This window comes from Aquarana catesbeiana, linkage group LG13 (assembly GCF_042186555.1).
Source record: "Aquarana catesbeiana isolate 2022-GZ linkage group LG13, ASM4218655v1, whole genome shotgun sequence".
Classification (NCBI taxonomy): domain Eukaryota; kingdom Metazoa; phylum Chordata; class Amphibia; order Anura; family Ranidae; genus Aquarana; species Aquarana catesbeiana.
Window position 1 is genome coordinate 164,543,860 of NC_133336.1, and position 9,356 is coordinate 164,553,215.

The 9,356-nt window shown below is 56.3% G+C and overlaps 43 non-coding genes across 43 annotated transcripts; all 43 read left to right on the forward strand.

Moving 5' to 3' along the window:
* The first annotated feature begins 60 nt into the window (after nucleotides 1-60).
* LOC141117839 (5S ribosomal RNA) lies at nucleotides 61-179 on the forward strand. The gene has a single exon (XR_012237234.1). It is a non-coding gene; the product is annotated as a 5S ribosomal RNA (ribosomal RNA).
* A 99-nt stretch (nucleotides 180-278) lies between these two features.
* On the forward strand, nucleotides 279-397 carry LOC141117840 (5S ribosomal RNA). Its single transcript, XR_012237235.1, has one exon. It is a non-coding gene; the product is annotated as a 5S ribosomal RNA (ribosomal RNA).
* A 98-nt stretch (nucleotides 398-495) lies between these two features.
* Nucleotides 496-614, forward strand: LOC141117841 (5S ribosomal RNA). The gene has a single exon (XR_012237236.1). It is a non-coding gene; the product is annotated as a 5S ribosomal RNA (ribosomal RNA).
* A 99-nt stretch (nucleotides 615-713) lies between these two features.
* LOC141117842 (5S ribosomal RNA) lies at nucleotides 714-832 on the forward strand. Its single transcript, XR_012237237.1, has one exon. It is a non-coding gene; the product is annotated as a 5S ribosomal RNA (ribosomal RNA).
* A 98-nt stretch (nucleotides 833-930) lies between these two features.
* On the forward strand, nucleotides 931-1,049 carry LOC141119276 (5S ribosomal RNA). Its single transcript, XR_012238622.1, has one exon. It is a non-coding gene; the product is annotated as a 5S ribosomal RNA (ribosomal RNA).
* A 99-nt stretch (nucleotides 1,050-1,148) lies between these two features.
* LOC141117843 (5S ribosomal RNA) lies at nucleotides 1,149-1,267 on the forward strand. Its single transcript, XR_012237238.1, has one exon. It is a non-coding gene; the product is annotated as a 5S ribosomal RNA (ribosomal RNA).
* A 100-nt stretch (nucleotides 1,268-1,367) lies between these two features.
* LOC141117845 (5S ribosomal RNA) lies at nucleotides 1,368-1,486 on the forward strand. Its single transcript, XR_012237240.1, has one exon. It is a non-coding gene; the product is annotated as a 5S ribosomal RNA (ribosomal RNA).
* A 100-nt stretch (nucleotides 1,487-1,586) lies between these two features.
* LOC141117846 (5S ribosomal RNA) lies at nucleotides 1,587-1,705 on the forward strand. The gene has a single exon (XR_012237241.1). It is a non-coding gene; the product is annotated as a 5S ribosomal RNA (ribosomal RNA).
* A 99-nt stretch (nucleotides 1,706-1,804) lies between these two features.
* LOC141117848 (5S ribosomal RNA) lies at nucleotides 1,805-1,923 on the forward strand. Its single transcript, XR_012237242.1, has one exon. It is a non-coding gene; the product is annotated as a 5S ribosomal RNA (ribosomal RNA).
* A 98-nt stretch (nucleotides 1,924-2,021) lies between these two features.
* On the forward strand, nucleotides 2,022-2,140 carry LOC141120486 (5S ribosomal RNA). Its single transcript, XR_012239804.1, has one exon. It is a non-coding gene; the product is annotated as a 5S ribosomal RNA (ribosomal RNA).
* Nucleotides 2,141-2,239: 99 nt separating this feature from the next.
* Nucleotides 2,240-2,358, forward strand: LOC141120402 (5S ribosomal RNA). The gene has a single exon (XR_012239724.1). It is a non-coding gene; the product is annotated as a 5S ribosomal RNA (ribosomal RNA).
* Nucleotides 2,359-2,457: 99 nt separating this feature from the next.
* LOC141117849 (5S ribosomal RNA) lies at nucleotides 2,458-2,576 on the forward strand. Its single transcript, XR_012237243.1, has one exon. It is a non-coding gene; the product is annotated as a 5S ribosomal RNA (ribosomal RNA).
* Nucleotides 2,577-2,675: 99 nt separating this feature from the next.
* LOC141117850 (5S ribosomal RNA) lies at nucleotides 2,676-2,794 on the forward strand. Its single transcript, XR_012237244.1, has one exon. It is a non-coding gene; the product is annotated as a 5S ribosomal RNA (ribosomal RNA).
* Nucleotides 2,795-2,894: 100 nt separating this feature from the next.
* On the forward strand, nucleotides 2,895-3,013 carry LOC141117851 (5S ribosomal RNA). Its single transcript, XR_012237245.1, has one exon. It is a non-coding gene; the product is annotated as a 5S ribosomal RNA (ribosomal RNA).
* A 99-nt stretch (nucleotides 3,014-3,112) lies between these two features.
* On the forward strand, nucleotides 3,113-3,231 carry LOC141117852 (5S ribosomal RNA). The gene has a single exon (XR_012237247.1). It is a non-coding gene; the product is annotated as a 5S ribosomal RNA (ribosomal RNA).
* A 98-nt stretch (nucleotides 3,232-3,329) lies between these two features.
* LOC141117853 (5S ribosomal RNA) lies at nucleotides 3,330-3,448 on the forward strand. The gene has a single exon (XR_012237248.1). It is a non-coding gene; the product is annotated as a 5S ribosomal RNA (ribosomal RNA).
* A 98-nt stretch (nucleotides 3,449-3,546) lies between these two features.
* LOC141117854 (5S ribosomal RNA) lies at nucleotides 3,547-3,665 on the forward strand. The gene has a single exon (XR_012237249.1). It is a non-coding gene; the product is annotated as a 5S ribosomal RNA (ribosomal RNA).
* Nucleotides 3,666-3,764: 99 nt separating this feature from the next.
* LOC141117855 (5S ribosomal RNA) lies at nucleotides 3,765-3,883 on the forward strand. The gene has a single exon (XR_012237250.1). It is a non-coding gene; the product is annotated as a 5S ribosomal RNA (ribosomal RNA).
* Nucleotides 3,884-3,981: 98 nt separating this feature from the next.
* On the forward strand, nucleotides 3,982-4,100 carry LOC141117857 (5S ribosomal RNA). Its single transcript, XR_012237252.1, has one exon. It is a non-coding gene; the product is annotated as a 5S ribosomal RNA (ribosomal RNA).
* A 99-nt stretch (nucleotides 4,101-4,199) lies between these two features.
* Nucleotides 4,200-4,318, forward strand: LOC141117859 (5S ribosomal RNA). The gene has a single exon (XR_012237253.1). It is a non-coding gene; the product is annotated as a 5S ribosomal RNA (ribosomal RNA).
* Nucleotides 4,319-4,418: 100 nt separating this feature from the next.
* On the forward strand, nucleotides 4,419-4,537 carry LOC141117860 (5S ribosomal RNA). The gene has a single exon (XR_012237254.1). It is a non-coding gene; the product is annotated as a 5S ribosomal RNA (ribosomal RNA).
* A 100-nt stretch (nucleotides 4,538-4,637) lies between these two features.
* On the forward strand, nucleotides 4,638-4,756 carry LOC141119987 (5S ribosomal RNA). The gene has a single exon (XR_012239320.1). It is a non-coding gene; the product is annotated as a 5S ribosomal RNA (ribosomal RNA).
* Nucleotides 4,757-4,855: 99 nt separating this feature from the next.
* Nucleotides 4,856-4,974, forward strand: LOC141117861 (5S ribosomal RNA). The gene has a single exon (XR_012237255.1). It is a non-coding gene; the product is annotated as a 5S ribosomal RNA (ribosomal RNA).
* Nucleotides 4,975-5,074: 100 nt separating this feature from the next.
* Nucleotides 5,075-5,194, forward strand: LOC141120497 (5S ribosomal RNA). The gene has a single exon (XR_012239815.1). It is a non-coding gene; the product is annotated as a 5S ribosomal RNA (ribosomal RNA).
* Nucleotides 5,195-5,294: 100 nt separating this feature from the next.
* Nucleotides 5,295-5,413, forward strand: LOC141117862 (5S ribosomal RNA). The gene has a single exon (XR_012237256.1). It is a non-coding gene; the product is annotated as a 5S ribosomal RNA (ribosomal RNA).
* A 99-nt stretch (nucleotides 5,414-5,512) lies between these two features.
* On the forward strand, nucleotides 5,513-5,631 carry LOC141117863 (5S ribosomal RNA). Its single transcript, XR_012237257.1, has one exon. It is a non-coding gene; the product is annotated as a 5S ribosomal RNA (ribosomal RNA).
* A 98-nt stretch (nucleotides 5,632-5,729) lies between these two features.
* Nucleotides 5,730-5,848, forward strand: LOC141117864 (5S ribosomal RNA). Its single transcript, XR_012237258.1, has one exon. It is a non-coding gene; the product is annotated as a 5S ribosomal RNA (ribosomal RNA).
* A 99-nt stretch (nucleotides 5,849-5,947) lies between these two features.
* LOC141117865 (5S ribosomal RNA) lies at nucleotides 5,948-6,066 on the forward strand. The gene has a single exon (XR_012237259.1). It is a non-coding gene; the product is annotated as a 5S ribosomal RNA (ribosomal RNA).
* A 98-nt stretch (nucleotides 6,067-6,164) lies between these two features.
* Nucleotides 6,165-6,283, forward strand: LOC141117866 (5S ribosomal RNA). The gene has a single exon (XR_012237260.1). It is a non-coding gene; the product is annotated as a 5S ribosomal RNA (ribosomal RNA).
* Nucleotides 6,284-6,382: 99 nt separating this feature from the next.
* Nucleotides 6,383-6,501, forward strand: LOC141119911 (5S ribosomal RNA). Its single transcript, XR_012239244.1, has one exon. It is a non-coding gene; the product is annotated as a 5S ribosomal RNA (ribosomal RNA).
* Nucleotides 6,502-6,600: 99 nt separating this feature from the next.
* On the forward strand, nucleotides 6,601-6,719 carry LOC141117867 (5S ribosomal RNA). The gene has a single exon (XR_012237261.1). It is a non-coding gene; the product is annotated as a 5S ribosomal RNA (ribosomal RNA).
* A 98-nt stretch (nucleotides 6,720-6,817) lies between these two features.
* On the forward strand, nucleotides 6,818-6,936 carry LOC141117869 (5S ribosomal RNA). Its single transcript, XR_012237263.1, has one exon. It is a non-coding gene; the product is annotated as a 5S ribosomal RNA (ribosomal RNA).
* A 99-nt stretch (nucleotides 6,937-7,035) lies between these two features.
* On the forward strand, nucleotides 7,036-7,154 carry LOC141117870 (5S ribosomal RNA). The gene has a single exon (XR_012237264.1). It is a non-coding gene; the product is annotated as a 5S ribosomal RNA (ribosomal RNA).
* A 100-nt stretch (nucleotides 7,155-7,254) lies between these two features.
* Nucleotides 7,255-7,373, forward strand: LOC141117871 (5S ribosomal RNA). The gene has a single exon (XR_012237265.1). It is a non-coding gene; the product is annotated as a 5S ribosomal RNA (ribosomal RNA).
* Nucleotides 7,374-7,473: 100 nt separating this feature from the next.
* LOC141117872 (5S ribosomal RNA) lies at nucleotides 7,474-7,592 on the forward strand. The gene has a single exon (XR_012237266.1). It is a non-coding gene; the product is annotated as a 5S ribosomal RNA (ribosomal RNA).
* Nucleotides 7,593-7,691: 99 nt separating this feature from the next.
* Nucleotides 7,692-7,810, forward strand: LOC141120757 (5S ribosomal RNA). Its single transcript, XR_012239937.1, has one exon. It is a non-coding gene; the product is annotated as a 5S ribosomal RNA (ribosomal RNA).
* A 98-nt stretch (nucleotides 7,811-7,908) lies between these two features.
* Nucleotides 7,909-8,027, forward strand: LOC141120286 (5S ribosomal RNA). The gene has a single exon (XR_012239610.1). It is a non-coding gene; the product is annotated as a 5S ribosomal RNA (ribosomal RNA).
* A 99-nt stretch (nucleotides 8,028-8,126) lies between these two features.
* On the forward strand, nucleotides 8,127-8,245 carry LOC141120810 (5S ribosomal RNA). Its single transcript, XR_012239962.1, has one exon. It is a non-coding gene; the product is annotated as a 5S ribosomal RNA (ribosomal RNA).
* Nucleotides 8,246-8,343: 98 nt separating this feature from the next.
* Nucleotides 8,344-8,462, forward strand: LOC141117873 (5S ribosomal RNA). Its single transcript, XR_012237267.1, has one exon. It is a non-coding gene; the product is annotated as a 5S ribosomal RNA (ribosomal RNA).
* Nucleotides 8,463-8,561: 99 nt separating this feature from the next.
* Nucleotides 8,562-8,680, forward strand: LOC141119917 (5S ribosomal RNA). The gene has a single exon (XR_012239250.1). It is a non-coding gene; the product is annotated as a 5S ribosomal RNA (ribosomal RNA).
* Nucleotides 8,681-8,780: 100 nt separating this feature from the next.
* LOC141117875 (5S ribosomal RNA) lies at nucleotides 8,781-8,899 on the forward strand. Its single transcript, XR_012237268.1, has one exon. It is a non-coding gene; the product is annotated as a 5S ribosomal RNA (ribosomal RNA).
* A 100-nt stretch (nucleotides 8,900-8,999) lies between these two features.
* On the forward strand, nucleotides 9,000-9,118 carry LOC141120075 (5S ribosomal RNA). Its single transcript, XR_012239408.1, has one exon. It is a non-coding gene; the product is annotated as a 5S ribosomal RNA (ribosomal RNA).
* Nucleotides 9,119-9,217: 99 nt separating this feature from the next.
* On the forward strand, nucleotides 9,218-9,336 carry LOC141117876 (5S ribosomal RNA). Its single transcript, XR_012237269.1, has one exon. It is a non-coding gene; the product is annotated as a 5S ribosomal RNA (ribosomal RNA).
* The last annotated feature ends 20 nt before the right edge of the window (nucleotides 9,337-9,356 follow it).

The window sequence follows — 9,356 nt, forward strand, 5'->3', positions numbered from 1 at the left end:
TCCTCGTTTCCCATCTTGGCGCCGCCAAGGTCAAGAGGGTTGAGCGTGCCGTTAGAGATCGCCTACGGCCACATCACCCTGAAAGCGCCCGATCTCGTCTGATCTCGGAGGCTAAGCAGGGTCGGGCCTGGTTAGTACCTGGATGGGAGACCGCCTGGGAATACCAGGTGCCGTAGGCTTCTTTTTTTCTTGGATTTCTGGACTTGCCCTGTTTTTTTTCCTCGTTTCCCATCTTGGCGCCGCCAAGGTCAAGAGGGTTGAGCGTGCCGTTAGAGATCGCCTACGGCCACATCACCCTGAAAGCGCCCGATCTCGTCTGATCTCGGAGGCTAAGCAGGGTCGGGCCTGGTTAGTACCTGGATGGGAGACCGCCTGGGAATACCAGGTGCCGTAGGCTTCTTTTTTTCTTGGAGTTCTGGACTTGCCCTGTTTTTTTCCTCGTTTCCCATCTTGGTGCCGCCAAAGTCAAGAGGGTTGAGCGTGCCATAAGAGATCGCCTACGGCCACATCACCCTGAAAGCGCCCGATCTCGTCTGATCTCGGAGGCTAAGCAGGGTCGGGCCTGGTTAGTACCTGGATGGGAGACCGCCTGGGAATACCAGGTGCCGTAGGCTTCTTTTTTTCTTGGATTTCTGGACTTGCCCTGTTTTTTTTCCTCGTTTCCCATCTTGGCGCCGCCAAGGTCAAGAGGGTTGAGCGTGCCGTTAGAGATCGCCTACGGCCACATCACCCTGAAAGCGCCCGATCTCGTCTGATCTCGGAGGCTAAGCAGGGTCGGGCCTGGTTAGTACCTGGATGGGAGACCGCCTGGGAATACCAGGTGCCGTAGGCTTCTTTTTTTCTTGGAGTTCTGGACTTGCCCTGTTTTTTTCCTCGTTTCCCATCTTGGTGCCGCCAAAGTCAAGAGGGTTGAGCGTGCCGTAAGAGATCGCCTACGGCCACATCACCCTGAAAGCACCCGATCTCGTCTGATCTCGGAGGCTAAGCAGGGTCGGGCCTGGTTAGTACCTGGATGGGAGACCGCCTGGGAATACCAGGTGCCGTAGGCTTCTTTTTTTTGGGGGAGTTCTGGACTTGCCCTGTTTTTTTCCTCGTTTCCCATCTTGGCGCCGCCAAGGTCAAGAGGGTTGAGCGTGCCGTTAGAGATTGCCTACGGCCACATCACCCTGAAAGCGCCCGATCTCGTCTGATCTCGGAGGCTAAGCAGGGTCGGGCCTGGTTAGTACCTGGATGGGAGACCGCCTGGGAATACCAGGTGCCGTAGGCTTCTTTTTTTTGGGGGAGTTCTGGACTTGCCCTGTTTTTTTTCCTCGTTTCCCATCTTGGCGCCGCCAAGGTCAAGAGGGTTGAGCGTGCCGTTAGAGATCGCCTACGGCCACATCACCCTGAAAGCGCCCGATCTCGTCTGATCTCGGAGGCTAAGCAGGGTCGGGCCTGGTTAGTACCTGGATGGGAGACCGCCTGGGAATACCAGGTGCCGTAGGCTACTTTTTTTGGGGGGCGTTCTGGACTTGCCCTGTTTTTTTTCCTCGTTTCCCATCTTGGCGCCGCCAAGGTCAAGAGGGTTGAGCGTGCCGTAAGAGATTGCCTACGGCCACATCACCCTGAAAGCGCCCGATCTCGTCTGATCTCGGAGGCTAAGCAGGGTCGGGCCTGGTTAGTACCTGGATGGGAGACCGCCTGGGAATACCAGGTGCCGTAGGCTTCTTTTTTTCTTGGATTTCTGGACTTGCCCTGTTTTTTTTCCTCGTTTCCCATCTTGGCGCCGCCAAGGTCAAGAGGGTTGAGCGTGCCGTTAGAGATCGCCTACGGCCACATCACCCTGAAAGCGCCCGATCTCGTCTGATCTCGGAGGCTAAGCAGGGTCGGGCCTGGTTAGTACCTGGATGGGAGACCGCCTGGGAATACCAGGTGCCGTAGGCTTCTTTTTTTCTTGGAGTTCTGGACTTGCCCTGTTTTTTTCCTCGTTTCCCATCTTGGTGCCGCCAAAGTCAAGAGGGTTGAGCGTGCCATAAGAGATCGCCTACGGCCACATCACCCTGAAAGCGCCCGATCTCGTCTGATCTCGGAGGCTAAGCAGGGTCGGGCCTGGTTAGTACCTGGATGGGAGAACGCCTGGGAATACCAGGTGCCGTAGGCTTCTTTTTTTCTTGGATTTCTGGACTTGCCCTGTTTTTTTTCCTCGTTTCCCATCTTGGCGCCGCCAAGGTCAAGAGGGTTGAGCATGCCGTTAGAGATCGCCTACGGCCACATCACCCTGAAAGCGCCCGATCTCGTCTGATCTCGGAGGCTAAGCAGGGTCGGGCCTGGTTAGTACCTGGATGGGAGACCGCCTGGGAATACCAAGTGCCGTAGGCTTCTTTTTTTTGGGGGAGTTCTGGACTTGCCCTGTTTTTTTCCTCGTTTCCCATCTTGGCGCCGCCAAGGTCAAGAGGGTTGAGCGTGCCGTTAGAGATCGCCTACGGCCACATCACCCTGAAAGCGCCCGATCTCGTCTGATCTCGGAGGCTAAGCAGGGTCGGGCCTGGTTAGTACCTGGATGGGAGACCGCCTGGGAATACCAGGTGCCGTAGGCTTCTTTTTTTTGGGGGAGTTCTGGACTTGCCCTGTTTTTTTCCTCGTTTCCCATCTTGGCGCCGCCAAGGTCAAGAGGGTTGAGCGTGCCGTTAGAGATCGCCTACGGCCACATCACCCTGAAAGCGCCCGATCTCGTCTGATCTCGGAGGCTAAGCAGGGTCGGGCCTGGTTAGTACCTGGATGGGAGACCGCCTGGGAATACCAGGTGCCGTAGGCTTCTTTTTTTTGGGGGAGTTCTGGACTTGCCCTGTTTTTTTTCCTCGTTTCCCATCTTGGCGCCGCCAAGGTCAAGAGGGTTGAGCGTGCCGTTAGAGATCGCCTACGGCCACATCACCCTGAAAGCGCCCGATCTCGTCTGATCTCGGAGGCTAAGCAGGGTCGGGCCTGGTTAGTACCTGGATGGGAGACCGCCTGGGAATACCAGGTGCCGTAGGCTTCTTTTTTTCTTGGATTTCTGGACTTGCCCTGTTTTTTTTCCTCGTTTCCCATCTTGGCGCCGCCAAGGTCAAGAGGGTTGAGCGTGCCGTTAGAGATCGCCTACGGCCACATCACCCTGAAAGCGCCCGATCTCGTCTGATCTCGGAGGCTAAGCAGGGTCGGGCCTGGTTAGTACCTGGATGGGAGACCGCCTGGGAATACCAGGTGCCGTAGGCTTCTTTTTTTCTTGGAGTTCTGGACTTGCCCTGTTTTTTTCCTCGTTTCCCATCTTGGTGCCGCCAAAGTCAAGAGGGTTGAGCGTGCCATAAGAGATCGCCTACGGCCACATCACCCTGAAAGCGCCCGATCTCGTCTGATCTCGGAGGCTAAGCAGGGTCGGGCCTGGTTAGTACCTGGATGGGAGACCGCCTGGGAATACCAGGTGCCGTAGGCTTCTTTTTTTCTTGGAGTTCTGGACTTGCCCTGTTTTTTTCCTCGTTTCCCATCTTGGTGCCGCCAAAGTCAAGAGGGTTGAGCGTGCCGTAAGAGATCGCCTACGGCCACATCACCCTGAAAGCGCCCGATCTCGTCTGATCTCGGAGGCTAAGCAGGGTCGGGCCTGGTTAGTACCTGGATGGGAGACCGCCTGGGAATACCAGGTGCCGTAGGCTTCTTTTTTTCTTGGATTTCTGGACTTGCCCTGTTTTTTTTCCTCGTTTCCCATCTTGGCGCCGCCAAGGTCAAGAGGGTTGAGCGTGCTGTTAGAGATCGCCTACGGCCACATCACCCTGAAAGCGCCCGATCTCGTCTGATCTCGGAGGCTAAGCAGGGTCGGGCCTGGTTAGTACCTGGATGGGAGACCGCCTGGGAATACCAGGTGCCGTAGGCTTCTTTTTTTCTTGGAGTTCTGGACTTGCCCTGTTTTTTTCCTCGTTTCCCATCTTGGTGCCGCCAAAGTCAAGAGGGTTGAGCGTGCCGTAAGAGATCGCCTACGGCCACATCACCCTGAAAGCGCCCGATCTCGTCTGATCTCGGAGGCTAAGCAGGGTCGGGCCTGGTTAGTACCTGGATGGGAGACCGCCTGGGAATACCAGGTGCCGTAGGCTTCTTTTTTTTGGGGGAGTTCTGGACTTGCCCTGTTTTTTTCCTCGTTTCCCATCTTGGCGCCGCCAAGGTCAAGAGGGTTGAGCGTGCCGTTAGAGATCGCCTACGGCCACATCACCCTGAAAGCGCCCGATCTCGTCTGATCTCGGAGGCTAAGCAGGGTCGGGCCTGGTTAGTACCTGGATGGGAGACCGCCTGGGAATACCAGGTGCCGTAGGCTTCTTTTTTTTGGGGGAGTTCTGGACTTGCCCTGTTTTTTTTCCTCGTTTCCCATCTTGGCGCCGCCAAGGTCAAGAGGGTTGAGCGTGCCGTTAGAGATCGCCTACGGCCACATCACCCTGAAAGCGCCCGATCTCGTCTGATCTCGGAGGCTAAGCAGGGTCGGGCCTGGTTAGTACCTGGATGGGAGACCGCCTGGGAATACCAGGTGCCGTAGGCTTCTTTTTTTGGGGGGCGTTCTGGACTTGCCCTGTTTTTTTTCCTCGTTTCCCATCTTGGCGCCGCCAAGGTCAAGAGGGTTGAGCGTGCCGTTAGAGATCGCCTACGGCCACATCACCCTGAAAGCGCCCGATCTCGTCTGATCTCGGAGGCTAAGCAGGGTCGTGCCTGGTTAGTACCTGGATGGGAGACCGCCTGGGAATACCAGGTGCCGTAGGCTTCTTTTTTTCTTGGATTTCTGGACTTGCCCTGTTTTTTTTCCTCGTTTCCCATCTTGGCGCCGCCAAAGTCAAGAGGGTTGAGCGTGCCGTAAGAGATCGCCTACGGCCACATCACCCTGAAAGCGCCCGATCTCGTCTGATCTCGGAGGCTAAGCAGGGTCGGGCCTGGTTAGTACCTGGATGGGAGACCGCCTGGGAATACCAGGTGCCGTAGGCTTCTTTTTTTTGGGGGAGTTCTGGACTTGCCCTGTTTTTTTTCCTCGTTTCCCATCTTGGCGCCGCCAAGGTCAAGAGGGTTGAGCGTGCCGTTAGAGATCGCCTACGGCCACATCACCCTGAAAGCGCCCGATCTCGTCTGATTCTCGGAGGCTAAGCAGGGTCGGGCCTGGTTAGTACCTGGATGGGAGACCGCCTGGGAATACCAGGTGCCGTAGGCTTCTTTTTTTGGGGGGCGTTCTGGACTTGCCCTGTTTTTTTTCCTCGTTTCCCATCTTGGCGCCGCCAAGGTCAAGAGGGTTGAGCGTGCCGTTAGAGATCGCCTACGGCCACATCACCCTGAAAGCGCCCGATCTCGTCTGATCTCGGAGGCTAAGCAGGGTCGGGCCTGGTTAGTACCTGGATGGGAGACCGCCTGGGAATACCAGGTGCCGTAGGCTTCTTTTTTTCTTGGATTTCTGGACTTGCCCTGTTTTTTTTCCTCGTTTCCCATCTTGGCGCCGCCAAAGTCAAGAGGGTTGAGCGTGCCGTAAGAGATCGCCTACGGCCACATCACCCTGAAAGCGCCCGATCTCGTCTGATCTCGGAGGCTAAGCAGGGTCGGGCCTGGTTAGTACCTGGATGGGAGACCGCCTGGGAATACCAGGTGCCGTAGGCTTCTTTTTTTCTTGGAGTTCTGGACTTGCCCTGTTTTTTTCCTCATTTCCCATCTTGGTGCCGCCAAAGTCAAGAGGGTTGAGCGTGCCGTAAGAGATCGCCTACGGCCACATCACCCTGAAAGCGCCCGATCTCGTCTGATCTCGGAGGCTAAGCAGGGTCGGGCCTGGTTAGTACCTGGATGGGAGACCGCCTGGGAATACCAGGTGCCGTAGGCTTCTTTTTTTCTTGGATTTCTGGACTTGCCCTGTTTTTTTTCCTCGTTTCCCATCTTGGCGCCGCCAAGGTCAAGAGGGTTGAGCGTGCCGTTAGAGATCGCCTACGGCCACATCACCCTGAAAGCGCCCGATCTCGTCTGATCTCGGAGGCTAAGCAGGGTCGGGCCTGGTTAGTACCTGGATGGGAGACCGCCTGGGAATACCAGGTGCCGTAGGCTTCTTTTTTTCTTGGAGTTCTGGACTTGCCCTGTTTTTTTCCTCGTTTCCCATCTTGGTGCCGCCAAAGTCAAGAGGGTTGAGCGTGCCGTAAGAGATCGCCTACGGCCACATCACCCTGAAAGCGCCCGATCTCGTCTGATCTCGGAGGCTAAGCAGGGTCGGGCCTGGTTAGTACCTGGATGGGAGACCGCCTGGGAATACCAGGTGCCGTAGGCTTCTTTTTTTTGGGGGAGTTCTGGACTTGCCCTGTTTTTTTCCTCGTTTCCCATCTTGGCGCCGCCAAGGTCAAGAGGGTTGAGCGTGCCGTTAGAGATCGCCTACGGTCACATCACCCTGAAAGCGCCCGATCTCGTCTGATCTCGGAGGCTAAGCAGGGTCGGGCCTGGTTAGTACCTGGATGGGAGACCGCCTGGGAATACCAGGTGCCGTAGGCTTCTTTTTTTCTTGGATTTCTGGACTTGCCCTGTTTTTTTTCCTCGTTTCCCATCTTGGCGCCGCCAAGGTCAAGAGGGTTGAGCGTGCCGTTAGAGATCGCCTACGGCCACATCACCCTGAAAGCGCCCGATCTCGTCTGATCTCGGAGGCTAAGCAGGGTCGGGCCTGGTTAGTACCTGGATGGGAGACCGCCTGGGAATACCAGGTGCCGTAGGCTTCTTTTTTTCTTGGAGTTCTGGACTTGCCCTGTTTTATTCCTCGTTTCCCATCTTGGTGCCGCCAAAGTCAAGAGGGTTGAGCGTGCCGTAAGAGATCGCCTACGGCCACATCACCCTGAAAGCGCCCGATCTCGTCTGATCTCGGAGGCTAAGCAGGGTCGGGCCTGGTTAGTACCTGGATGGGAGACCGCCTGGGAATACCAGGTGCCGTAGGCTTCTTTTTTTTGGGGGAGTTCTGGACTTGCCCTGTTTTTTTCCTCGTTTCCCATCTTGGCGCCGCCAAGGTCAAGAGGGTTGAGCGTGCCGTTAGAGATCGCCTACGGCCACATCACCCTGAAAGCGCCCGATCTCGTCTGATCTCGGAGGCTAAGCAGGGTCGGGCCTGGTTAGTACCTGGATGGGAGACCGCCTGGGAATACCAGGTGCCGTAGGCTTCTTTTTTTTGGGGGAGTTCTGGACTTGCCCTGTTTTTTTTCCTCGTTTCCCATCTTGGCGCCGCCAAGGTCAAGAGGGTTGAGCGTGCCGTTAGAGATCGCCTACGGCCACATCACCCTGAAAGCGCCCGATCTCGTCTGATCTCGGAGGCTAAGCAGGGTCGGGCCTGGTTAGTACCTGGATGGGAGACCGCCTGGGAATACCAGGTGCCGTAGGCTTCTTTTTTTGGGGGGCGTTCTGGACTTGCCCTGTTTTTTTTCCTCGTTTCCCATCTTGGCGCCGCCAAGGTCAAGAGGGTTGAGCGTGCCGTTAGAGATCGCCTACGGCCACATCACCCTGAAAGCGCCCGATCTCGTCTGATCTCGGAGGCTAAGCAGGGTCGGGCCTGGTTAGTACCTGGATGGGAGACCGCCTGGGAATACCAGGTGCCGTAGGCTTCTTTTTTTCTTGGATTTCTGGACTTGCCCTGTTTTTTTTCCTCGTTTCCCATCTTGGCGCCGCCAAGGTCAAGAGGGTTGAGCGTGCCGTTAGAGATCGCCTACGGCCACATCACCCTGAAAGCGCCCGATCTCATCTGATCTCGGAGGCTAAGCAGGGTCGGGCCTGGTTAGTACCTGGATGGGAGACCGCCTGGGAATACCAGGTGCCGTAGGCTTCTTTTTTTCTTGGAGTTCTGGACTTGCCCTGTTTTTTTCCTCGTTTCCCATCTTGGTGCCGCCAAAGTCAAGAGGGTTGAGCGTGCCGTAAGAGATCGCCTACGGCCACATCACCCTGAAAGCGCCCGATCTCGTCTGATCTCGGAGGCTAAGCAGAGTCGGGCCTGGTTAGTACCTGGATGGGAGACCGCCTGGGAATACCAGGTGCCGTAGGCTTCTTTTTTTCTTGGATTTCTGGACTTGCCCTGTTTTTTTTCCTCGTTTCCCATCTTGGCGCCGCCAAGGTCAAGAGGGTTGAGCGTGCCGTTAGAGATCGCCTACGGCCACATCACCCTGAAAGCGCCCGATCTCATCTGATCTCGGAGGCTAAGCAGGGTCGGGCCTGGTTAGTACCTGGATGGGAGACCGCCTGGGAATACCAGGTGCCGTAGGCTTCTTTTTTTCTTGGAGTTCTGGACTTGCCCTGTTTTTTTCCTCGTTTCCCATCTTGGTGCCGCCAAAGTCAAGAGGGTTGAGCGTGCCGTAAGAGATCGCCTACGGCCACATCACCCTGAAAGCGCCCGATCTCGTCTGATCTCGGAGGCTAAGCAGGGTCGGGCCTGGTTAGTACCTGGATGGGAGACCGCCTGGGAATACCAGGTGCCGTAGGCTTCTTTTTTTCTTGGAGTTCTGGACTTGCCCTGTTTTTTTTCCTCGTTTCCCATCTTGGCGCCACCAAAGTCAAGAGGGTTGAGCGTGCCGTAAGAGATCGCCTACGGCCACATCACCCTGAAAGCGCCCGATCTCGTCTGATCTCGGAGGCTAAGCAGGGTCGGGCCTGGTTAGTACCTAGATGGGAGACCGCCTGGGAATACCAGGTGCCGTAGGCTTCTTTTTTTTGGGGGAGTTCTGGACTTGCCCTGTTTTTTTTCCTCGTTTCCCATCTTGGCGCCGCCAAGGTCAAGAGGGTTGAGCGTGCCGTTAGAGATCGCCTACGGCCACATCACCCTGAAAGCGCCCGATCTCGTCTGATCTCGGAGGCTAAGCAGGGTCGGGCCTGGTTAGTACCTGGATGGGAGACCGCCTGGGAATACCAGGTGCCGTAGGCTTCTTTTTTTGGGGGGCGTTCTGGACTTGCCCTGTTTTTTTTCCTCGTTTCCCATCTTGGCGCCGCCAAGGTCAAGAGGGTTGAGCGTGCCGTTAGAGATCGCCTACGGCCACGTCACCCTGAAAGCGCCCGATCTCGTCTGATCTCGGAGGCTAAGCAGGGTCGGGCCTGGTTAGTACCTGGATGGGAGACCGCCTGGGAATACCAGGTGCCGTAGGCTTCTTTTTTTCTTGGATTTCTGGACTTGCCCTTTTTTTTTTCCTCGTTTCCCATCTTGGCGCCGCCAAAGTCAAGAGGGTTGAGCGTGCCGTAAGAGATCGCCTACGGCCACATCACCCTGAAAGCGCCCGATCTCGTCTGATCTCGGAGGCTAAGCAGGGTCGGGCCTGGTTAGTACCTGGATGGGAGACCGCCTGGGAATACCAGGTGCCGTAGGCTTCTTTTTTTCTTGGATTTCT